A 26686-nucleotide genomic window follows, 5' to 3' on the forward strand; every position below is an offset into this window, starting at 1 on the left:
CTTTTTTTCTGACCATGTGTCCCTCCCATTCAGTCACAGGTGGTTTTAACTAGCTCTACCAGCCCATACATTGTAGGTTAAAAGCCCAAGCAGAGACATATTGTCCATACAGGCTTACAGCCCAAGAGTGGCATATCCAGTGGTAGTGTAGCGTAGTTTCCCATCATACGAAGGTGACCTTGTCGTGGTTGATGGGCACACATAAATTGGCCAAATTATGCGCAAAAAACCTTCATTTTTCAAAGTGACATTAGTCCAGATACAATATTTCTTATATTTTCATGTATGGAGTGCCGAAGTTCTTTTTGCAATTGAGATTACTTTTTTCTTCAGAGCACCCGAATAGACCAGTGAGCGACCCCTCTCTTTTTTCTATTAATCATTTTTGGGATCCCGCTCCTGGAGCATTGCAGCAGGTACGTGTTCACACTATTAGAAGTTTGACAGCTTTTTTTCTGACCATGTGTCCCTCCCATTCAGTCACAGGTGGTTTTAACTAGCTCTACCAGCCCATACATTGTAGGTTAAAAGCCCAAGCAGAGACATATTGTCCATACAGGCTTACAGCCCAAGAGTGGCATATCCAGTGGTAGTGTAGCGTAGTTTCCCATCATACGAAGGTGACCTTGTCGTGGTTGATGGGCACACATAAATTGGCCAAATTATGCGCAAAAAACCTTCATTTTTCAAAGTGACATTAGTCCAGATACAATATTTCTTATATTTTCATGTATGGAGTGCCGAAGTTCTTTTTGCAATTGAGATTACTTTTTTCTTCAGAGCACCCGAATAGACCAGTGAGCGACCCCTCTCTTTTTTCTATTAATCATTTTTGGGATCCCGCTCCTGGAGCATTGCAGCAGGTACGTGTTCACACTATTAGAAGTTTGACAGCTTTTTTTCTGACCATGTGTCCCTCCCATTCAGTCACAGGTGGTTTTAACTAGCTCTACCAGCCCATACATTGTAGGTTAAAAGCCCAAGCAGAGACATATTGTCCATACAGGCTTACAGCCCAAGAGTGGCATATCCAGTGGTAGTGTAGCGTAGTTTCCCATCATACGAAGGTGACCTTGTCGTGGTTGATGGGCACACATAAATTGGCCAAATTATGCGCAAAAAACCTTCATTTTTCAAAGTGACATTAGTCCAGATACAATATTTCTTATATTTTCATGTATGGAGTGCCGAAGTTCTTTTTGCAATTGAGATTACTTTTTTCTTCAGAGCACCCGAATAGACCAGTGAGCGACCCCTCTCTTTTTTCTATTAATCATTTTTGGGATCCCGCTCCTGGAGCATTGCAGCAGGTACGTGTTCACACTATTAGAAGTTTGACAGCTTTTTTTCTGACCATGTGCCCCTCCCATTCAGTCACAGGTGGTTTTAACTAGCTCTACCAGCCCATACATTGTAGGTTAAAAGCCCAAGCAGAGACATATTGTCCATACAGGCTTACAGCCCAAGAGTGGCATATCCAGTGGTAGTGTAGCGTAGTTTCCCATCATACGAAGGTGACCTTGTCGTGGTTGATGGGCACACATAAATTGGACAAATTATGCGCAAAAAACCTTCATTTTTCAAAGTGACATTAGTCCAGATACAATATTTCTTATATTTTCATGTATGGAGTGCCGAAGTTCTTTTTGCAAAGGGAGGTAAAGTCCTGGCCACCTGGGGGAAGGACTGTCGCAGGGATACTAACCCGGCTGAAGGATACCTTTGATACCCGCACCTCAGCCGAGATCAAGCTTAGATTCTACGGGTGCAAGCAGCGAGCACAAGAGAGTATAAGGGACTATGCACTAAACCTACAAGAGGCCCTGAGAGCCATTAAGCAGACCGACCCTGACTGCGTGGGAGACGAGGACCGGCTGTTGACTGAACAATTTATAGAGGGTTTATATTGCAATGCCCACCGAACCCAGTTGCGGGCAATGGCCTTACAGGACCCTCATCTGGGATTTGCACAGTTCAAGGACAGAGCCATCCGGGTGCTCCGAGAACCGGCACCAGGTGGCGTTGTGACCCACAGACGCCCCACTACCACTTACCACCAAGAGGCGGCGCCCTTGTCGGCAGGGCCTGTGGGAGCTGATGCGCAGGCTTTGAACAATGACCCGGCTCCCGACCTGCACCATCAGGTCCAAGAGCTAGCTAAAAGCGTTGCTGCGCTAACCCGAACTGTGCAGTCTTTACAGGTTTCTACTCCAGGGAAGATCCAGCTGGCATCCGGACCGGAGGACATCCCGTGGCGCCGACCAAGGAGGACCCCACCGGCCAGAGGAAGACCCAGCGACCGATACAACGAGGACGGACAACCTATCTGCCGCCGCTGCAATCAACCCGGACATATGGCAAGGTACTGTCCTTTAAACTGGCACAACCTAGGGTAGAGGGCCAACCCCTAGGAAAAAGATCATCAGGCCCATCAAACTGGCGTGACAAATATGTGGGAGGACGTCCAGTCTTGCCTGTGGTACTGGATGGCATTCCTATGAGTGCCCTACTGGACACTGGGTCACAGGTCACCACCATCCCGTACGTGCTCTTCAAGCAGTACTGGAATGACTCGGATATAACCCGCTACCCTGACGACGACTTGAGTATCATCGCCAGCAATGGTCAGCCCGTGCCACAGATCGGATTTAAAGAGGTGACCATTAAAATCGGTAGAGTCGAGCTGGCAGCCCAGGGACTGATCATTGTGGACATTGATAAGCGCGAGAGTCACCCTAAGATAACTCTAGGAACTAATATAATTGAAAATTGTCTTGCAGAGGTGATTTTTATTTTACAGCAGGTTGCCAAGAACGCCAGCTCCGGCCAGCAGCGAGTGCTCCAAAAAGAGATCCGGGCACTGATGCGACGGCAACAGGTGGAACTCTCCGGCGGTGAGATTGGTAGCGTGAGAATGTGTGACCCTTTCCCTATTGCCATGCCCCCAAAAAGTGAAATGATGATTTGGTGCCGGGCGGCTATTGGTCTGAGAGGTAGAGATTACCAGGCAATGGTAGAACCAGTTTACTCAGACAGTAGGCCCACCATTTTGACAGCACGGGGGGTGGTCAATGTACGCCATGGGAGGGTGCCCGTTCGCATAATAAATATCGGGAAGAGGGAAGTGTACCTGCCCCGGTATGCCACGCTAGCCAAATTGTATACCATCAATCAGAATTCTATACAGTCCGTAGAACCCTTGCCTCCATCTTCTCCGGAGGAAGGTAACGGCTCTAAACAACAAATGGAGGATTGGTGTCAGCAACTACATTTGGGTACTGACTCCACTCCCTCCCACCAGAAACAGGGAGTCTACCGGGTGGTTCAAGAGTACGAGAGAGTGTTTAGTAAACACCCGTTAGACTTCGGGCGAGTCAAGGGGGTAGAACATCACATCCCCACGGGAGACCATCCTCCCATAAAAGAGAGGTATCGACCCGTACCCCCTGCACACTACCAACACGCCAAGGGGATGGTTAGAGACATGAAGGAGGCTGGGGTAATCAGGGAAAGCTGTAGCCCCTGGGCAGCTCCACTAGTCTTGGTCTAAAAGAAAGACAACACCATGAGAATGTGTGTAGATTACCGGAAAATAAACCGTATCACACACAAAGATGCGTACCCCTTACCAAGAATAGAGGAGTCTTTGGCTGCTTTAAAATCTGCTAACTTCTTCTCCACCTTGGATCTCACTAGCGGGTACTGGCAGGTTCCTGTAGCAGAGGCGGATCGGGAAAAGACCGCATTCACCACCCCGATGGGACTTAGTGAGTTTACCTGCATGCCGTTTGGACTCTGCAACGCACCAGGAACCTTCCAGCGATTGATGGAGTGCTGTCTGGGACACCGGAACTTTGAGACGGTCCTGTTATACCTGGACGATGTCATCGTCTACTCCAAAACCTACGAGGACCACCTGAAGCACCTGGCGGAAGTGTTTGAAGCTCTGGCAAGTTACGGCCTGAAGGTGAAACCCTCCAAGTGTCACCTCCTGAAGTCAAAGGTGCAGTACCTGGGACACGTGGTGAGTGCTGACGGAGTGGCTCCCGACCCTGATAAGATCACCGCAATTAAGGAATGGCCAAGCCCCTCCAGTGTAAAGGAAGTGAGGCAGTTCCTCGGGTTGGTAGGCTACTACCGAAGGTTCATACCCGGTTTCACCAAAAAGGCAGCTCCTATGCAGGACCTCCTGATAGGCCAGTCCAGGAAGGCCAAGAACCAGAAGCCGCCCTTCAGATGGGAGAAGTTGGAAGAAGAGTCCTTCCGCCAGCTGAAGATGGCCCTCACGGGGGATGAAATCCTGGCGTACCCTGATTATAGCCAACCCTTTATCCTCTACACCGACGCCAGTAACATCGGGCTAGGAGCCGTACTATCCCAGATCCAGCAGGGGAAAGAACGGGTAATTGCTTACGCCAGCCGAAAACTGCGACCCACCGAAAGAAATCCTGAGAATTACAGCTCATTTAAGCTAGAGTTCCTGGCAGTGGTGTGGGCAGTCACCGAACGCTTTAAGCACTACCTCGCTTCTTCCCGGTTCACCGTGTACACGGATAACAACCCGTTGACACACCTGGACACTGCAAGACTCGGTGCCCTAGAGCAGAGATGGATGGCCCGCTTGTCCAACTATGAGTTTACAATCAAATACCGGGCAGGACGCTCCAATACCAACGCGGACGCCCTGTCCAGGATGCCAAACCTACCGGACGAGGGTGAGGATTCAGAAGATTTGGAAGAGGTCGAACTCCCTGCGTTCCACCGTCATGGGACTATCCAGTATTCCCACCGTGTAAGGGGTAAGCAAGCCACTACGTTCAACCCCTTACCTCACTACAACTGGGCGGAAACGCAAGACAGTGACCCTGCCGTCCGGCTGGTGAAGGAGATGCTGACTCAGCCAGAAGCTCGCCTTGACCCAGATGCTCCGGAGGAGGCCAAGCAACTGTGGGCAGAGAAGAGTCGACTGTTCCTTTACAAGGGGAAGTTGTGCCGCAGAATGGTTAACTCCCGGACGCATGAACTGATCTGGCAAGTAGTGGTGCCAAGAAGGGACGCAGCTATGGTGATGGAGGCATACCACGACGGGGCTGGGCACTTCGGATGGAAGAAGCTGGAGTTCCTGCTGCGCGGGCGGTTCCATTGGGTAGGCATGAGAGGAACCATCGAGAGGTGGTGCAGAGACTGTGGCCCATGCAACCTAAGAAGGAAGGACCGTGCCAGCCAGAAGACCCCCCTTCAGTCCATCGTCACCCGGCAGCCGTTGGAACTGGTAGCCTTGGATCATGTAAAACTGACCCCAAGCAGAAGTGGCTACGTCTACGCATTAACCATCGTGGATCACTACTCCCGGTTCTTGGTTGTCGTCCCCGTCAAGGACTTAACGGCTCAAACAGCAGCTAGAGCCTTCCAGCAGCACTTCTGCCGTCCACACGGCTACCCAGAGCAGATGCTGATGGACCAGGGACCTGCCTTTGAAGCGGAGGTCTTCCAAGAGTTCTGTACTCTGTATGGCTGCCGGAAGATCAGGACGACACCCTATCATCCGCAAACTAATGGACTTTGTGAGAAAATGAACCAGGTGGTGATAGATCTTCTAAAAACATTGCCCCTGGAAGAACGCAGTCTGTGGCCTGAGAAGCTGCCCGACCTGGTGGACCTATACAACTACATCCCTGTAGGTTCCACCAACTGTACCCCGGCTTACCTAATGAGGGCAAGACCCGGTAAGCTACCTGTTGACCTGGAGATGGGAGTCCTGACACCCAAGGACACTTCACCGGAAGCAGACTGGGACACAGAGAGGCAGCAGCAGTACCGGAAAGTACAGGAGAGCGTGGAGCGAAGTCTCTGTCTAGCTAGGGAAAGACAAGAGAAAACTTACAACCAGTATGCTCCCGCTGTTCCCTTGGTACCCGGAGAGCAGGTCTTGAAGAGGAAAAGACGGCTCCACAAGTTGGACGACCAGTGGGAGAAGGACCCGTACATCGTACTGCCCTCAAGCCACGACAACCCGAAGGTCTGTACCATCAGTAAAGACGGAGGGGAAACCACAACCATTGTATCCCGGGATCACCTGAAGAAGTGTCCGGAACAGCTACGGAATCCTGAAGAGGAACAAGAAGACCCTCGACCCGTAGAGGAAAGGGAAGATGTGGTTAGTACTGTGCTCGGAGACTTCCCTCGGTCCTGGACTCAAGTCAATGGTGCAGTTGTGGTACCCGTCCTCACGTTCCTCCAACCAGCATCCCAAGTACTCACGGAGCAACCGGTAGAGCTGGAAGAACAGCCGGTCCAGGAGGCAGAAGACTCCACACAAGCAGATCAGGAGGATCAACCCTCTGCTTATAGTGAGCCTGCCATACCCCTAGTGAGCCAAAGAGCCTGTAGACAGCTGCCCAGTTTACCCTTGACAGCTCCTACACCCTGTAGTTCAGGGCCAGACAGTCAGCTCCGTAGGTCCACTAGGGCCACTAAAGGCCAGTTACCCGCACGTTGGAGAATTTGAAGTGTTTAAATTGTTTTATTTGTGGTCACCTGTCTGTTACTTGTAAATAATTATGTGTTTCTAGTTATTTTTAGGAGTCCTTGGTGGATTTACCGGGAATCCTTGTACAATTGGTTGGAGCGTAACTTAGGAATGGACTAAAGACTGTTAAGGACTCGGGGCAGGACAGACCCCTACCTGGTTATGTCTCCCTGTTTTGGTGAAATGGACACCTTGCTTTTCTTCAAAAACTGCACCCGGTTGCGGACACGCCGTGACCATTCTAATATGTTTTTTTTCTATTGTACCGTTTCTGTTTGTATTGGTTATGTTTTTCTAAAATATGTTTAGTCCCGGAGTACTAAATTTCACTAGGGGGGAATGTGGCACCCCAGGGGTCTGGTTTCCACAGTAACAGCAGTGTTATGTCTGAGAGCAGGTGGGAGGTCTCTTGGTCAGGAATCCTATGCATGCCACACCTCCTGCCCAGTCCTGGGAGGGGAAGGACTTCCCCTATATAAACCTGGGGCTGAGGCAGGGTTAGAGAAGAAGAGTAGAGAGAAGAAGAGAAGCAGTGATAGGAAAGAAAGATCAGGAGCTCTGTGGGAGTCGTGCTAAGAGGAGATCAGGGCTGGAAGCTGTAGAGCTCGCCCTGATTGAAGATTTCTTACCGGACCCGGAGTCCGAGGCTGTGGGGACTAACTCCTACCCAGCAGCAGAAACCGACCGGCATGGGATTTCAGGTCCTCTGGCCCAGAAACCCGAAGGCTCGGTCACACGTGTGGGACCAGCACCGCCGTCGTGGAGCGGAAGCTACTAGAAGGCCCCGAGTCACCGGCCATACGGGTGAGCACCACACGGTACACTCAGGGACGTGGGCTACCTTTACCCGCCTCTAGCAAGGTAGCCAGAAGAGTACAATTAGTTGGGGAGGCCTACAACTCCGCCTGGCCAAGGGGGATCCCATCTGCTCAAGGACTGACCAGGCCCCGACCGCTAGCCAGTACTCCGGGAGGGTCTATCTTTGTCACCAGTAAAGACCCTGAACTACACCGTATCGTCTCTGAGTGATTCCTGCTACCCCCATCATCCACGTCGGCTGCCCTGAGGCCATACCCCTCCCGTTGGGGGTTATACCATCCACGCTGCACCATCCTCCCACCGGCCTCAGCGGTTTGCCCTGCAGCGGCAGCTCCATACCTGCATTCAACGGGTGGCGTAGTCGTTCTACATCTACTGCTAATATACCGCCACTTAGTCTGACTCCCTGGGCACGGACCGGGTCACCGCCACGAGACTACTACCCCTATCAGATCCAGCTCCGGGTAGTCCCTGCGTGCGCAACGCTGCATCACATAGGCCCAGGGCGCGTCATATATAGTACAAGGCCAAGGATTTCACTTACTACATTACATGAGCGATATCTATTGTAAATTCTACAATAGCTCAGAAACCGGCGAAACCTCACAACGCACAGTGCAGACCGGACAGTATAGTCCTCCATACAGTATTATGGGCACCATATAATGCTCCATACAGGATACTGACCCCCTTATAATGCTCCATACAGGATACTGGTCATCATATAATGCTCCATACAGGATACTGGTCCCCATATAACGCTCCATACAGGATACTGGTCCCCATATAACACTGCATACAGAATACTGGCCCCCATATAACGCTCCATACAGAATACTGACCCCCATATAACACTCCATACAGAATATTGGCCCGCATGTAACGCTCCATGCAGGCTGTTCCCCCCTTATAATGCCCCATGCAGGATGACACCCCCCTTTTAATGCCCTATGCAGGATGTCACCTCTACCCCCCATAAAATGCCCTATGCAGGATGTCACCTCTCCCCCCCCATATAATGCCCCTTGCAGGATGTCACTTCCCCCCTTTTCAATGCCCCATGCAGTATGTCAGACCACCCCCTCCCTTACAATGCCCCATGCAGGAGGTCACCCCCCCCTTCTTATAATGCCCCACGCAGTATGTCACCCACCCACCCTCCTTATAATGCCCCATGCAGGATGTCAATTCCCCCCTCCCCCTCTTATAATGCCCCATGCAGGATGTCACACCCCCTCCCTTATAATGCCCTATGCAGGATATCACCCCCCCCCTCCCTTATAATGCCCCATGCAGTATGTCAGACCACCCCCTCCCTTACAATGCCCCATGCAGGAGGTCACCCCCCCTCCTTATAATGCCTGATGCAGTATGTCACACACCCACCCTCCTTATAATGCCCCATGCAGGATGTCACACACCCCCTCCCTTATAATGCCCCAGGCAGGATGTCACTTCCCCCCTTCCCCTCTTATAATGGCCCATGCAGGATGTCACTTCCCCCCTTCCCTTCTTATAATGCCCCATGCAGGATGTCACACTCCCCCCCACCCCCATATAATGCCCCATGCAGGATGTCAATTTCCCCCTCCCCCTCTTATAATGCCCCATGCAGGATGTCACACACCCCCACCCCCATATAATGCCCCCATGCAGGATGTCACCCCCCCTTATCATGCCCCATGCAGGGTGTCACCCCCCCTCCCTTATAATGCCCCATGCAGAACGTCACTTCCCCCCTTCCCCTCTTATAATGCCCCATGCAGGATGTCACCCCCCCCATATAATGCCCCATGCAGGATGTCACCCCCCCATATAATGCCCCATGCAGGATGTCACCCCCCCCCATATAATGCCCCATGCAGGATGTCACACCCACTCTCCCCCCACGATATAATGCCCCATACCCCCATACATAAAAAAAAAAAAAAATCAAATACTCACCTCACTTCTTACCTGATGCTGATCCGGACTCCTGCATTGCCCGCGTCTTCCCGCTGTGACAACTCAGGAGAGATCGCGCGCGGTGTAAACATGTTACCGCGCCCTCAGACCTGCGACATCACAGTCAGAGGATGCGGAAGACGCTGCGGAGGCACGGGGAGGGGTAAGTATTGTGCCGGCGCCGTCACATGACCGGAGATGTCCCTGCGCTCAGCATGGGGCCGGGGAACCATGCTGAGCACAGGGACATCTCCGGTCATGTGACGGCGGGGGGTCCTGCGGGGGGAGCCCCATGAGGAGACGCACAAGAGGGGGGCTCCAACGGGGCTCCGAGGGGGCCCCGACTGGCCGGGCCCCATGCTGGAGTCAGGGCAGTCATGCCCTGATGGCGGCCCTGCTGGAGGCTGGAGGGGCCCCCTCTCCCTCGGGGGCCCCCGTTCAATGAGCCGGCTGCACGGGCGGTAGGTCCGCCCCTGGATTCAAGTTATTTCTGTGCCATTGTGAGTTTTTCTTTCATTAAATGAGGGGTACCAACAATTTTGACCACGTGTGTAGTGTAAGTGTACATGTAATACACTGACTCACCAGTGACGTCTCTAGGTGAAGTCCTTCATCTTTGCTTTTATTCTTCATCTGCACAGACGGCCATCACTTCTTCCTGCCAGGAATCATCTCTGCAGAAAATAACACACAGTTATCAATAATTGATCTCTTCTAGAGCACATTCCCACTTTTCCCCCCAACTTCTACACTACACCAGTTGAAGAAAAAAAAGCGACATAGTGCCGCCCTGAATAGTAACAGGACCCCCCTTTTGTCCCATCCCACCCATCCCATGGAAAACAGTTTCCTAAAAAGTAAATTATATTACAGAAGTAATAATGTCCCTAATTGGACTCTAAAGTAATAATGTTCCCCACTCGCCACCATAAACTAATAAAGTATGTTCATCAATCTGGCCCCCAAACTGTAATTAAGTCCCTTGTCCAGCCTGGCACCCCCATATGCATCCTGGACCCCCTGCACATATCCATCCTAACACCCCCCCCATATATCCCTTTTGGCCCCTATATGTCCAGGGTGGCCCCTCCATATATTTATCCTAGCCCACTTGTATCGAGCCTGCCCCCTCCCATATATCTATCCTAGCCCCTCATGTGTCCAGCCTGCCCCCCCATATATCCATCCTGCCCCACCCTGCATACATCTGACTCGCCCCCTGGGCCGTGGGGCACTCGGATCCGGGCAATAGGGGAACGATGGGGGTAGTAGTGGCGACCCGGTCCGTGGCTCAGGGTGGTCAGACCAGTGGTAGTCCCTTTATAAGTTTTAAGTGATGTCCGACTACGCCACCCGTGGATTGCGGTCAGTGCGGACCGCCGCTGCCAGGTAGACTGCTGGGGCTGATGATGTATGCAGCTGGGATAGTGTGACTCCCCATGGGAAGAGTGCGGCCCCAGGGCAGTATAATGGAAGATGGGGGTGATGGTGTAGGGCGTCCCAGTACCGTTAGTGCTGGAGGAGCAAGGAGCACACAGACAACAGATTGCAGTCCAGGGTCTTTACTAGAACAGGTGAACTGACCCACAAACAGTCCCGGCTAGGAGGGGACCTGGATGTCTGAGAGCAATTGGGAAATTGGCCCTGGTCAGGGTGAGGGTGTAGGCCTACTGTGCTCTCTGCGCTCCTTCTGGCTATCTCCTCCTGATAGAGTAACAGCCCACGGTCCCGAGCTCACCGTGTATTCTCGCCTGTATGGCCTGCAACGTGGGTCCCTTTCTACTCCCGGCCTGGTACGGCTTTGCTGGTCCCTTCTGTTGTGGCAGAGCCTCCGGGCTTCTTAGGCCAAGGAACATACAGTCCCCTGCGGACTGTGTATCTGCTGCAGGACGTGGAATCCTCACAGCCTCAGACACCAAAGTCTGGTAAAATGGAGTTCTTTGTCTGCCAAGACAGGCTCACTTCGCCTCTTGTCTCTGGCTTGTGGCTCTTCTACTGCCACACTTCCTCTTAGGGTGCAATACAACTGTCCCTCTCTGCTCTGGGACACTTCTCAATCCTGAGACAGGTCGTCCAGTTCTCCCTAACCCTGCCCCCAGTTCCAGCTTTTATAGGGGCAGCCTGCTCCCCCTACTGGCCTGAGACAGGAGGTATTGCATGCTAATGTTCCCCTGACTAGAGAACCTCCCCCTTGCTCTCAGACACAGCTTTATTATATTTGTGGCATCCAGGCCAGGGTGACACATCCCCCCCTAGTAAAATTTAGTACTCCGGGACTAAACAGTAAACAAAGACAATATGCATGACCATAAAACATTATCAGGAAAGTGACGCACAGATTGAGTTCTTAAGGTCACAGTGTGGTCTGTGACCGGGTGTCCATATCACCAACACAACGGGGAGCCTTAACCAGGTGGGGGTCTGTCCTACCCCAAGTCCTTTACAGTCTTAGTTCATTCCTTGGTTAGGCTCCGAACGCAGTCCATACAAGGTCCCGGTTATTAAAAGTCCATAACCTTTGAGTCCGTACGGTAACTGCAAGAAACTGAAACACAGAATTACCAAACATGCATGTAACTTTGCAAACATTTCAACATTTGGCAACAGGGTTATTTACAATTTTAGTGCACCCTATATTCTCCAGCGAGCGGGTATCTGCCCCTTTGTGCTCCTGGTTGACCTCCTTAACCCACTGTCTGGTGGTGGACCGACCTGGCTTTCCCCACTAGCGTTAGGGGTACAGTTACCAGCTGGATGTACAGGTAGGGCAGGCAGCTGTCTGCGGGTCCTTTGGCTTACTGCAGGTATGGCAGGCTCACTGTCAGCAGAGGGTTGACTCTCCTGGGCTGCTGGTACAGGCTCTTCTGCCTCTGGAACTGCTTGCTCCTCTTCACCTTCCGGCTCTGGTGCAGGTCGTTGCTCAGTCGGTTGCAGGAAATGCAGGACGGGTACCACTATTGCATCGTTTATTCGAGTCCAGGACTGAGGGAATTCTCTGAGAACGGTGCTGATCATTTCTTCCTTGTCCTCTGCGGGTTCAAGGTCACTTTGATCCTCTTCTGCACTACGGAGTTGCTCGGGGCATCTTTTGAGGTGGTCTCTGGAGACGGTACTAGTGGTTTCTCCTCCGTCCTTGGTGATCATGCACACCTTCGGGTTGTCGTGACCAGACTGCAGTACGGTGTAGGGTTCCCTTTCCCATTGGTCGTCCAACTTGTGAAGCCTTCTCTTTCGCTTCAGGACCTGCTCACCAGGTTCTAGGGGACCAGCAGGGGCGTGTTGGTTGAAGAGTTTTTCCTGCCTCTCTCTCACCTGGGCCAGGCTCTTCTCCACACTTTCCTGTACCTTCTTGTACTGCAGTTGCCTTTCCGTATCCCAGTTCGCATCCGGGGAGGTGTCCTCAGGTGTTAGGACTCCCATCTCCAGGTCTACGGGCAGCTTACCTGGTCTGGCTCGCATCAGGTAAGCCGGGGTGCAGTTTGTAGCATTCACCGGGATATGATTGTATAAGTCTATCAGATCCGGCAGTTTTTCTGGCCACAGGCTGCGTTCCTCCAGGGGCAACGTCTTCAGGAGATCAATGACTATGTTGTTCATTTTCTCACACATCCCGTTGGTTTGTGGGTGGTTAGGCGTTGTCCGAATTTTCTTACAGCCATAGAGGTTGCAGAACTCTTGGAAGATTTCGGCCTCGAACGCTGGACACTGGTCTGTCAGAACTTGTTCTGGATACCCGTGTGGACGGCAGAAGTATTGCTGGAAGGCTCTGGCCGCCGTTTGGGCTGTCAAGTCTTTTACTGGGACCACCACTAGAAAACGGGAATAGTGGTCCACGATTGTCAGGGCGTAGATGTATCCTGACCGGCTTGGAGCCAATTTGACGTGGTCTAGGGCTACCAGCTCAAGAGGTTGCTGGGTGACGATGGGCCTCAACGGTGTCTTCTGGCTGGTACGGTCTTTTCTCCTTAAGTTACAAGGGCCACAGTCCCGGCACCACTTCTCTACAGCACCTCTCATGCCGACCCAAAAGAACCGGCCTCTTAGCAGGAACTCCAGTTTCTTCCAACTTAAGTGCCCCGCTCTGTCATGTAAGCCCCCAGGACCATGGCTGCATCCCGCCTTGGGACCACGACTTGCCAGGTCAGCTCGTGCGTCCGGTGGTTGACAAGCCTTCTGCACAGCTTGCCTTCGTAGAGGAACAGCTTGTTCTTCTCTTTCCATAGCTGCTTGGCTTCCTCTGGAGCATCCGGATCTATGTGGGCATCTTCCTGGGTCAGCAGATCTTTCACCAGGCGGATTGCAGGGTCACTATCTTGGGTCTCGGCCCAGCTGTGGTGAGGTAGGGGATTGATCATAACGGTGGTTAAATCTTCCTCCTTCACGCGGTGGGAGTATTGAGCGGCTCCATACCGGTGAAACGCGGGGAGTTCTACCTCCTCCAGCTCTTCTGGGTCTTCGTCACCTTCAGGTAAGTGAGGCATTCTCGATAGGGCGTCAGCGTTGGCATTGGTTTTGCCTGCCCGGTACTTGATCACGAAGTCATAATTGGAGAGACGGGCCATCCACCGCTGTTCCAGGGCACCCAGTCTTGCACTGTCTAGGTGTGTTAACGGGTTGTTATCCGTATACACAGTGAACTTTGCGGAGGCCAGGTAATGCTTGAAGCATTCTGTTATGGCCCACACCACTGCCAAGAATTCTAGCTTGAAGGAGCTGTAATTCTCCGGGTTCCTCTCGGTGGGCCTCAGCTTCCGGCTGGCGTACGCGATCACCCTTTCACTGCCCTGTTGGTTTTGTGACAGTACGGCTCCCAGTCCCACATTACTGGCATCTGTGTGGAGAATAAAAGGCTGGCCATAATCAGGGTAGGCCAGGATCTCATCCCCTGTGAGGGCCATCTTCAACTGGCGGAAGGACTCCTCTTCCGGTTTATCCCACTTGAAGGGTGGCTTTTGGCTTCTGGACTTAGACTGTCCTATCAGGAGGTCCTGCATATGAGCTGCCTTCTTAGTGAACCCGGGGATGAACCTTCGGTAGTAGCCTACCAACCCGAGGAACTGCCTTACTTCTTTGATGTTCGAGGGGCTGGGCCAGCTCTTGATTGCCGTGACCTTGTCAGGGTCGGGGGCTACTCCTTCCGCACTTACCACGCGCCCTAGGTACTGGACCTTTGGTTTCAACAGGTGACACTTTGATGGTTTCACCTTCAGGCCATAGCCTGCCAGGGCTTCGAACACCTCGGCCAGGTGCTTTAGATGGTCCTCGTAAGTCTTCGAATAGACGATCACGTCGTCCTGGTAAAGGAGGACCGTCTCGAAGTTTCGGTGCCCTAGACAGCATTCCATCAGCCTCTGGAAGGTCCCTGGTGCGTTGCAGAGCCCGAAGGGCATACAGTTGAACTCGCTCAGTCCCATCGGGGTGGTAAACGCGGTCTTCTCCTTGTCAGCATCTGCCGCAGGAACCTGCCAGTACCCGCTAGTAAGGTCCAAAGTAGAAAAGAAGTTAGCTGATTTTAGTGCGGCTAAAGACTCCTTTATTCTAGGCAGCGGATATGCGTCTTTGTGGGTGATACAGTTGATTTGTCTATAGTCCACGCACATTCTCATGGTGCCGTCTTTCTTTTTTACCAGAACCAGGGGGGCTGCCCAGGGGCTACAGCTATCTCTAATGACCCCAGCTTCTTTCATTTCCCGCAGCATACCCTTGGCATTCTGATAATGTGCAGGGGGTACAGGTCTGTGTCTCTCTTTTATTGGTGGGTGGCTCCCGGTGGGGATGTGGTGTTCTATCCCTTTTACTCTGCCGAAGTCCAGCGGGTGCTTACTAAAGACTCTCTCGTACTCCTGTACCACCCGGTAGACTCCTTGTTTTTGGTGCAGGGGAGTGGAGTCAGCACCCACATGGAGTTTCTGGCACCAGTCCTCCTTTTGTTTCTGGGAGCCATTACCCTCCGCCTGTGGAGATGGAGGCAAAGGCTCCACGGCTCTGATAGCTTTGTGTTCGACAACAAACAGTTTGGCAAGTGTAGTGTACCTGGGTAAGTGTACCTCTCTCTCCCCAATGTTGAGAATGCGAACGGGCACCCTCCCATGACGGACATCAACCACCCCCCGGGCTGTCAAAATGGTGGGCCTGCTGTCCGAGTACACGGGTTCTACCATGGCTTGGTAGTCTCTACCTCTCAACCCGATTGCAGTCCGACACCAGATCATCATTTCACTTTTGGGAGGCATGGAAATGGGGAATGGGTCACTCAGTTTTACGCTACCGATCTCACCACCAGACAGTTCTACCTGCTGCCGTCTCAGCAGGGCTTTTATCTCCTTGTTGAGAACTCTCTGTTGGCTGGAACTAGCATTCACCGCCACCTGTTGTAGAATTACAATTACCTCTGAAAGACAATTTTCAATCACGTTAGTAACCACAGTTATTTTAGGGTGACTTTCACGACGGTCAATGTCCACAATAATTACTCCCTGTGCCGGTAGTTCAACTTTACCAATTTTAATGGTCATCTCCTTGAACCCCATCTGCGGCACGGGTAAGTCATTACTGGCAATGATGCTCAAGTTACTGTCTGAATACCGTGTGATATCAGCATCAGTCCAATACTGCTTAAAAAGTACATAAGGGATAGTGGTTACTTGCGACCCAGTATCCAGCAAGGCGCTCATGGGGATACCGTCCAGTACCACGGGTAAAACCGGGCACCCCCCAACGTACTTATCACGCCAATTATAAGGGCCTGGTGATCTTATGCCTGGGGGTCGGCCCTCTGCCCCAGGTTGGACCCGTTTAAATTACAGTACCTGGAAATGTGTCCGGGCTGGTTGCATCGACAGCAAATGGGCTGTCCATCCTCTGCGTAGCGGTCTGTGGGCCTCCCTCGGAACGACGGGATCCTCCTCTGTCGACGCCACGGGACATCCTCTGGACTTGAAGCCAACTCGATGGGTCTTGATGGGTCCACTTGCAACGCCTGGACGGTCCTGGTCAACGCCGTGACGCTCCTGGTCAGCTCCTGGAGTTGGGGAGGCAGATCTTTCGACGGGGCTTGGTTCAGGGCCTGTGCATCAGCCCCCACAGAGTCCATAGGGGAGGGCGCTGCCTCCTGGTGGTAGGTGAGAGCAGGACGTCGGGGGTTTATAGCGCCACTGGTTGCGGGTTCACGGAGCACACTTATGGCCCTGTCCTTAAATTGGGCAAAGGTCAGATCAGGGTTCTGAAAGAACATGAGGCGCAGTTGGGCCCTGTGGGCGCTAGACAGCAGACCTTCTATGAATTGTTCTGTTAGCAGCTTGTCCATTTCCTGCACGCTGCCAGGGTCAGTCTGTTTGATGGCCCTCAAGGTTTCCTGCAAATTTAGGGCATAGTCTCTGATGCTGTCCTGTGCCCGCTGCTTACATCCATAGAACCGCATTTTAATTTCTGCTGAGGTACGGGTATCAAAGGTACCTCGCAGCCGGGCCAGAATGTCCTTCACAGTCCTTTTCTCCTCAGCGGGCCACGACTTTACCTCCCGCTGAGCTGCGCCAGTTAACTGCCCCGTCAGTATGCTGACCTTCTGTTCCTCTGTCAGGGGGTAAACTTGGAACAAACTGTACAGCCTTTCCTTAAAATCAGTGAGGGCATGGGGCTCCCCTGAGTACTTAGGCAGCCAGGCTGCTCCAGGGATGTAGGGCAGGGAAAAGGGCATCACCGCTGCTGCAGCTGCGCTGGTGGTAGTGGGCGCCTTTGTGTCCGACATCTTCCTCCCCCCTAGTTAAGCGCGGCCTACCTTCCGACGATCCTCTTCTGTAGGCCGCGGTTCCGCTGGTGCTGCTCCGGACGAGGACCTTGCGTCGCGTCCTGGTGACGTCAGCGTCGCTCTCTCTCCCTTCCAGGACCTTGCGCAGCGTCGGTGCGTGGGGAGGAGCTTTGGGTCTCGCACGGTTTGGACGTCCACGCCCCACTTCTTCCCGCGCGGCGTCCTGAAGATGGCGTCCGATGGCGGGAAAACGGCTGAAGATGGCGGGAACCAACGGAAGATGGCGGGAGACGGCTGGAAATGGCGTGAAACGGCTCCGGATGGCGGGAAACCTCTTTTCAGGTGCGTGTACAGTCTCTTTTAGGCACACAATGCCCGATTGTGGCGGGTTGGTTACTATCCTGCCGACTACGCCAAAGCTGACTCGCCCCCTGGGCCGTGGGGCACTCGGATCCGGGCAATAGGAGAACGATGGGGGTAGTAGTGGCGACCCGGTCCGTGGCTCAGGGTGGTTAGACCAGTGGTAGTCCCTTTATAAGTTTTAAGTGATGTCCGACTACGCCACCCGTGGATTGCGGTCAGTGCGGACCGCCGCTGCCAGGTAGACCGCTGGGGCTGATGATGTATGCAGCTGGGATAGTGTGACTCCCCATGGGAAGAGTGCGGCCCCAGGGCAGTATAATGGAAGATGGGGGTGATGGTGTAGGGCATCCCAGTACCGTTAGTGCTGGAGGAGCAAGGAGCACACAGACAACAGATTGCAGTCCAGGGTCTTTACTAGAACAGGTGAACTGACCCACAAACAGTCCCGGCTAGGAGGGGACCTGGATGTCTGAGAGCAATTGGGAAATTGGCCCTGGTCAGGGTGAGGGTGTAGGCCTACTGTGCTCTCTGCGCTCCTTCTGGCTATCTCCTACTGATAGAGTAACAGCCCATGGTCTCGAGCTCACCGTGTATTCTCGCCTGTATGGCCTGCAACGTGGGTCCCTTTCTACTCCCGGCCTGGTACGGCTTTGCTGGTCCCTTCTGTTGTGACAGAGCCTCCGGGCTTCTTAGGCCAAGGAACATACAGTCCCCTGCGGACTGGTTATCTGCTGCAGGATGTGGAATCCTCACAGCCTCAGACACCAAAGTCTGGTAAAATGGAGTTCTTTGTCTGCCAAGACAGGCTCACTTCGCCTCTTGTCTCTGGCTTGTGGCTCTTCTACTGCCACACTTCCTCTTAGGGTGCAATACAACTGTCCCTCTCTGCTCTGGGACACTTCTCAATCCTGAGACAGGTCGTCCAGTTCTCCCTAACCCTGCCCCCAGTTCCAGCTTTTATAGGGGCAGCCTGCTCCCCCTACTGGCCTGAGACAGGAGGTATTGCATGCTAATGTTCCCCTGACTAGAGAACCTCCCCCTTGCTCTCAGACACAGCTTTATTATATTTGTGGCATCCAGGCCAGGGTGACACACATCCATCCTGACACCCCCCCATATATCCCTTCTGGCCCCCGTATGTCCAGTGTGACCCCTCCATATATTTATCCTAGCCCACGCGTATCGAGCCTGCCCCCTCCCATATACCCATCCTAGCCCCCCATGTGGCCAGCCTGCCCCCACCCACATATCCATCCTGGCCTCCATGTGTCCAGCCTGCCCCCCTATATATCCGTCCTGGCCTCCATGTGTTCAGCCTGCCCCCTCCCATGTGTCCAGGCTGCCCCCCCAAATATCCATCCTGGCCTCCATGTGTCTAGCCTGCCGCCCCACATATCTATCCTGGCCTCCATGTGTCCAGCCTGCCCCCCATATATCCATCCCGGCCTCCATGTGTCCAGCCTGCCCCCATATACCTATCCTGCCCCCCCATCCTATGTGTCCAGCCAGGCCCCCTTCTTATGTATCCAGCCAGGCTCCCCCCCTAATGAGTCCAGTCAGGCTCCCCCCCTATGTGTCCAGCCAGGCTCCCCCCTAATATGTCCACCAGCCCCCCCTATGTGTCCAGCCAGGCTCTCCCCTCATGTGTCCAGCCAGGCTCCCCCCTCTATGTGTTCAGCCAGCCCCCCCTTTATGTGTCCAGCCAGGCTCCCCCCCTTTATGTGTCCAGCCAGGCTTCCCCCCTATATGTGTCCAGCCGGGCCGCCACCCCTCGTGTGTCCATCCGGGCCCCCCTCGTGTGTCCAGCCAGGCTCCCCCTTAATGTATCCAGCCAGCACCCCCCCTTATATGTCCATCCGGGTCCCCCCTCGTGTGTCCAGCTGAGCCCCTCGTGTGTCCAGCCGGGCCCCCTTCATGTGTCCAGCCAGGCCTCCCCCTCATGTGTCCAGCCAGGCCTCCCCTTAATGTATCCAGCCTGCCCCCCCTTATGTGTCCAACCAGGCTCCCCCCTAATGTGTCCCACCAGGCTCCCCCCTAATGTGTCCAGTCAGGCTCCCCCCATTTATGTGTCCAGCCAGGCTCCCCCACTTAATGTATCCAGCCCCCCCTCTTATGTGTCCAGCCGGGCCCCCCTTCGTGTGTCCAGCTGGTCCCCCCTCATGTGTCCAGCCGGCCCTCCCCTCGTGTGTCCAGCCAAGCCTCCCCTCATGTGTCCAGCCAGGCTCCCCCCTCGTGTGTCCAGCCAGGCTCCCCCCTAGTGTGTCCAGCCAGGCTCCCCCCTTGTGTGTCCATACGGGCCCCCCCTTGTGTGTCCAGCCAGGATTCCCCCTTGTGTGTCCAGGCAGGGCCCCCCTTTTGTGTCCAGGCAGGGTTCCCCATTGTGTGTCCAGCCAGGCCCCCCCTTGTATGTCCAGCCAGGCCCCCATCCCATTCTGCATCCACTCATATACACACACAAAGATACCTCTCACCTTCCTGCATTCCCGTGCGGTGTTCTCCTTCTCCGGTGGCTGAGTTGCGCGCCTCCTTCACAGCAGGCGCATGACGATGAAATCATACGCCGGCCGGCGAAGGGAGACAAGCAGCTTCAGCTGCTTCACTAGGAGGTGAGCTGCGGCAATTCAGGTAATGAACGCCGCATGCGCACGTCCCTACATACATTGTGCCTGCACTTTTAAGGGGCCCGTGCCCCTTAAAACCACAGGGTGTTTTTTTTCCATTCTCTTCTCACCCTTCTCCTCTGCAACAGGGGGCAGGGCCCATCGGGGAAGTTCCCCGTACCCCGCCAGCCCAGTCCGACCCTGCCCCCGTGTAGTTTCAGGCTGATCTCTCACCTTCCTCATGATCAAGGATACCCCACGAGGTGAGATTTTGCACGGAGCCCCAGATCGATGTCAATTGACAGTCTTTTTGTATTTCTTCCATTTTCTTACTATTGCACCAACAGTTGTCTCCTTCTCACAGCGTCTTACTTATGGTTTTGTAGCCCTTTCCAGCTTTGTGCAGGTCTATGATCTTGTCCCTGACATCCTTAGAAAGCTCTTTGGTCTTGCCCATGTTGTAGAGGTTAGAGTCTGACTGATTAATTAAGTCTGCGGACAGGAGTCTTTTATACAGGTGACTATGTAAGACAGCTGTGTTTAATGTAGGTAACGAGTTGATTAGGAGCGTCTAACTGGTCTGTAGGAGCCAGAACTCATAATGGTTTATAGGGGATCAAATACTTATTTCTCACTGCAAAATGCAAATAAATGTATCTAATTTATACAATGTGATTTTCTTGATTTTTTGGGGGGATATTCTATCTCTCAATGTTAAAATTAACCTACCCTTAAAATTATAGACTGTTCATGTCTTTGTCAGTGGGCAAACTTGCAAAAACAGCAAGGGATCAAATAATTATTTCATTCACTGTCATCTTTAACTTTAGGCCTTTTAGAGATCATTTCATCTTGAACTTGCTTAATTATTCACAATAATAATAGTTTTGACCAGGGGTGCCCAGAATTTTACATGCCACTGTACCTTTATCTAATAGCTCTGTCTCATTGCATATTTTGTCCATTTTATTTTGGAAAATTCAATAAAAATACAAATTACAAAAAAAATCCCTGGTATTAGATAACCCCTTTAGCCCCTTACCGACATCTGCCGTACATGTACGGCACAAATCAGTAGCGGGTGTATGGAGCAGGCTCATGGGGTGAGCTCGCCCCATACTTGGCAGGTGTGTGTTACAGCCAGAATCTGCCTCTAACAATCACAGTTAACGTGAAGCGCTACCCTTAATTGTTAAGCTGTTAAATGCCGCAAACTCCAACAGAGATATTAGCAACGCATTGGCATGGAAGCGCGTCATTCAGTGCTCCCATCAGCGCCCGTAATGTGATCGTACCTCATAGATGGGTTGTTATGACAGCAGGGGGTCTGTTGAAAACCTCCATGCTTGTCATTACGGAGCTCCCTTGAAACCCAGCCTGTGGCCGGGCTTCAAAGGAGAACATGATTTTCACTATATACAGCTATGCTGAGGCACAAGCGATCAGACGATTGCAGCTTCAAGTCCTCTAGGGGTACTAACAAATACAGTGAAAAGTAGAAAAAATGTGTAAAAATATGAATAAATAAAAAAACATAAAAGTTGAAATCTCTTCCCTTTCCCCCATTAAAAGATAATGAAAAAAAATGAAAAATTCAAATAGGTGGTATCGCCGTATTCAGAAAAGTCCAATCTATCAAAATATAAAATAAATTAACCTGATTGGTAAACACTATAAATGGAAAACCACAAAAAATGCTGTAACAAGTGATCAAAATGTCATATCTATTCCAAAATATTATCAATAAAAGCATAGCCTTGCCCTGCAAAAAAAAAAGTCTTGACACTGCTTAATCGACCTAAAAATGAAAACGTTATGGGTCTCAGAAAATAGCGAGACAACCCCATATTTTTTATTTTTTTTTAAGCTTCTGATTTTTTTTCACCACTAAATTAATAAAAAAAACTTGACATGTTTGGTATCACCGTAACTGTACTGATGAGCAGAATCATACTGCAAGGTCGTTTTTAACACAAAATGTATACTGTAAAAACAATTCCCCCCAAAAAATGGCACAATTATGTTTTTCTTTCACAATTTCACCACACTTGGAAATTTTATTCCTGTTTTCCAGTACATTATGTGGTAAAATGAATGGTGTAATTCAAAAGTACAACTCGTCCCGCCAAAAAAACAAGCCGTTATATGTCTATGTGGACAGAAAAAATAAAAAAGAAGGGGAAGAAGGGGAGGCAAAAACGAACACGCGAAAATGGAAATTGGCCATGTTGGGAAGGGGTTAAAGGTTTAACAATCTTGTGATTGCGCTTGGTTTAAGTTGCTGGTGTTCATTGTTCTCCTTATATTACAAGCACTTCAAGAAGCTTGAGAACAGCAGATGTTTCACCATTTTTTGGTCCATCTGCACCACTGCAAGATGGAAGAAACTGTGGTCCATTCATCTCTGAAAAGAATACAAATTCAGATGAGTTATTTATTTTGTAAATGAGGTGTAAACTTTGGCCCTAAAGAAGTTGGATCATCAGCCAAGGTGTTGATGAGTTTATTATGAGTCCAGGCAGATACAGTTTCCATACTGATAACACTGGAAATGGAATTAATAGATTGACTAGATACCGACCTGATAACTTTCTGGATGTTCTGCTGTTTGGGTACAGGATAAATGACTGCTTGTTGTCAACACTTTTTGATGCTTGCATTAGAGAAGTCCCTATGTTTGTTTTTGGCCCCTGCCTCTTCTTATTTTTATCATTAGGACCTCTGCATTCTGGTTAGAAAGATCTTAATTACCAGGAGTCTAAGCAGGGCATGGCTTCCATATGGCTACTAATGGTATCTCAAATGACTTATCCCTGGACTTTATCAAAGAAACTCTGTTTTACCCATAAAACATGCAATATTTATCTTGTAACTAGAAGCCAGGCTTTAGTTCAGGTCATGATGGAAGATAGATGAACAGTTTCCTGGACTGTGATAATTAGATGTTTCACGCTATGTAATTAGTTTGATGCTATACTATATACGGTACACCCTTGTGTGCTCTTTTCTGTTTCTTCAGCTTAAAGGGATTTTAAGAAATATGGTCACAAGGAAGAAATAGTATAAAATACAAAAGTAACAGGTTTTATTCCCAGTTAGACTCAGTGGTCATGTGACATACATGGGGGCATTATCGTCAAGGCTAGAAATCGATGAGACTTCAAGAAGTGAGCAGAGACCGCCAAGAACTACTGGGGTAGCAGCTCTGGAAGCAGAGGTTGATAAAAGTGGTGGATTTCAGAGTTGAGTAATTCTTTTGAAATTTAAATTTGCCATCTTCACCATTTTTTTTAAATTTGATTTGCGGTAAATCGATTTGCTAAGACTCCCATTAATGCAAAGCCTCCAATTACATGCTGATAGGAAATTTAGATTGTGAGCCCCAGTGGGGACAGTGCCCATAATGTCTATAAAGCGCTGTGGAATTAATGGTGCTATATAAGTGAGTAAAATAGATAAATAAATTACCCAGAAAAGACGGGTATGACACTCTGAGGTCTCCTAGGACTGTGTACAACCCCTTTCAAGCACTTTCAAGCAAACATCGCCTAAAGACTCATTCAGACTTAAATTTTTATCATACAAGTGCTATCTTTGTTTTTCACAGATAGCACCTGTACCTACAGTTGTGCACAAAAATATACATACCCCGACAGAATTTATCCTTTCTTGGTCTTGTTTCAGAGAATATGAATGATAAAAAAAAATGTTTTCTCCACTCATGGTTATTGGTTGGGTGAAGCCATTTATTGTCAAAATACTGTGTTTTCTCTTTTTAAATCTTATTGACAACCAAAAACATCCAAATGACCCTGATCAAAAGTTCACATACCTTGGTGATTTTGTCCTGATAACATGCACATAATTTGACACAAATGGGTTTGAATGGCTACTAAAGGTAACATCCTCACCTGTGACCTGTTTCTTTGTAATCAGTGTGTGTGCATAAAAGCTGAGTGAGTTTCTGGGATCCAGACTTACTCTTGCATCCTTCATCCAGCCACTGACGTTTCTGGATTGTGAGTCATGGGGAATGCAAAATAATTATCAACGGATCTACGGGAAAAGGGATACAAAAAAATATCCAAGGAATTGATAATGCCAGGCAGCAGCGTTCCAACGGTGATTAACAAATTAAAAATCAGGGGCTCTGTAAATACCAAACCATGGTCAGGTAGACCAACAAAAATTTCAGCCACAACTGCCATGAAAATTGTTCAGGATGCAAAGAAAAACCCACAAATAACATCAGCTGAAATTCAGTACTCTCTGAAAACTAACTGTGTGGCTGTTTCAAGATGAACAATAAGGAGGCACTTGAAGAAAAATGGACTGCATGGTCGAGTCGCCAGAAGAAAGCCATTACTGCGCAAATGCCACAAAGTATCTCACCTACAATACGCCAAACAGCACAGAGACAAGCCTCAAAACTTCTGGAACAAGGGAATTTGGAGTGATGAGACCAAATTTTAACTTTTTGGCCACAACCATAAACGTTGCATTTGGAGAGAGGTCAACAAGGCCTATGATGAAAGGAACACCATTCCTACAGTAAAGCACGGAGGTGGATCGCTGATGTTTTGGGGATGTGTGAGCTAGAAAGACACAGGAAACTTGGTAAAAGTTGAAGAAAAGATGAATGCAGCACATTATCAGCAAATACTGGAGGCTAATTTGCACTCATCAGCCCGGAAGCTGCGCATGGGACGTACTTGGACGTTCCAACATGACAACGATCCAAAACACAAGGCCAAGTCGACCTGTTATTGGCTAGAGCAGAACAAAGTGAAGGTTCTGGAGTGGCCATCTCAGTCTCCTGACCTCAGTATCATTGAGCCACTCTGGGGAGATCTCAAGATCACAGTTCATGCTAGGCAGCCCAGGAATTTTCAGGAACTGGAGGCTTTTTGCCAAGAAGAATGGGCAGCTTTACAATCTGAGAAAATAAAGAACCTCATCCACAACTATCACAAAAGACTTCAAGCTGTTATTGATGTTAGAGGGGGCAATACACGGTATTAAGAACTGGGGTATGTGATCTTTTGATCAGGCTCTTTTGGATGTTTTTGGTTGTCATTAAGATTTAAAAAGAGAAAACACAGTAGTTTGACAATAAATGGCTTCACCCAACCAATAACCATGAGTGGAGAAACAGTTTTTTTGTTATCATTCATATTCTCTGAAATAAGGCCAAGAAAGGAAAAATTGTGCCGGGGTATGTAAACTTTTGAGCACAACTGTATGCTAGTGTATGGGCTGTTCACATTTTTTCCTCGGACCGAGTGCTCTGCACAAAAGCTCGGAGACATGACTGATATTAATCTGAGTGTCGGATCAAACTCACCAATGCAAGTTTATGGATCTGTGAAAAAAATTGGACAGCATTCTGATGCCATCCGTATGTTGTCTGTTTTTTTATAGACTGTTGATAGGAGAAGCTTGAGAAACCTACATCAGTTTTTTTTATTCTGAGAAAAACTGAAGAAACTCTGACCAAACTCTAATGGTAAAAACTGACACTGATCAAACCCTGCTGAAGCTTGGACCGTCACTGATGTCTGAATGAGTCCTTCATAAAGTCAATGTGACCTCCACATATATGGCTCTAGGGTGATAGCTGCTCTTCACTGCTGTGCTCTCACATACTATCTGTACAGGTTAGTCAGTGTTTTATGGCTTCCTCTCCCTTTCTCTATTTCTTCGCTGTGAGTCAGACTCACCACCAAATGCCTGCTGCATTCCCTGCTTTGGCTTTTATACAGGCTACTATAGTCTTTCCTGATAATATCTGATATGATAGCTTCAGGGCATTATAGAGAAGCCCACTTGGCTGCACCGCAGATCATGTGTGCCTATTCTGGCTGATGCAATCTACTATGTGTAAGAATGCAGTGCACTTTTTAGGCAAATTGTGCAAATTAAATCGCAAATTTCATAACTCGCAGTAACATAATGTGCATGCCTCTGGTGACCATTATAATCTATAATATATTGTTTGTTACATATACTGGATATGCTTGCATTTTATTCTTTTGTCATAAGTCCTAATATCTACAACTGAGTGTAGCATATAGGATCTCATCATGAGCAGATCTTTACTTCTATGGTCACTTCCAGAAAAGATTGCGTTCTATACTTTTCTCTTTTTTCATACGCAAATGAGATTGCATTTAAATCCAAAAATAGAAATTTGTCTGTTTTATTAGAGGTACATAGAGTATTTTCCAAATTAGATTACCAGTGATCATCCTTTGTGTAAATTAGCAGCAGGAGAACTCATGCTTTAGAGATAATAGCTGGCTTGACATTTATGGGCGCCAGGGGAATTTCTCATGCACCTCAAAGCCCTATTAAATAAACAAACTGGCAGCAGTGTCCATGGTAAAGCCCTATTACCAACCTGGATGTGCTGACTCTGTATATACTTGGAGGCTTCTGAGCAGTCACATTAACAGTAGGACACACATCTGACTAAACAGTTTTCCTGAGCCTGGAGCAGAACATTATATAAACAGGAGGCGATGTGTGGGAAAATTGTCCCGCTCTACTAGGTGTTCTTTGGCTCATAGATGAACACCCCGCAGAGCGTTCACCTTAGTATAGTTTGTCATTCACTGGCCATGGCTTCACTAAATTCCATGTACAGACACTAAGCTAAGTAGTTTTATCCGTGTAAAACCCTGA

Source organism: Phyllobates terribilis, unplaced genomic scaffold (assembly GCF_046119375.1).
Source record: "Phyllobates terribilis strain yellow unplaced genomic scaffold, ASM4611937v1 Scaffold_1__5_contigs__length_1240528914, whole genome shotgun sequence".
Lineage (NCBI taxonomy): Eukaryota > Metazoa > Chordata > Amphibia > Anura > Dendrobatidae > Phyllobates > Phyllobates terribilis.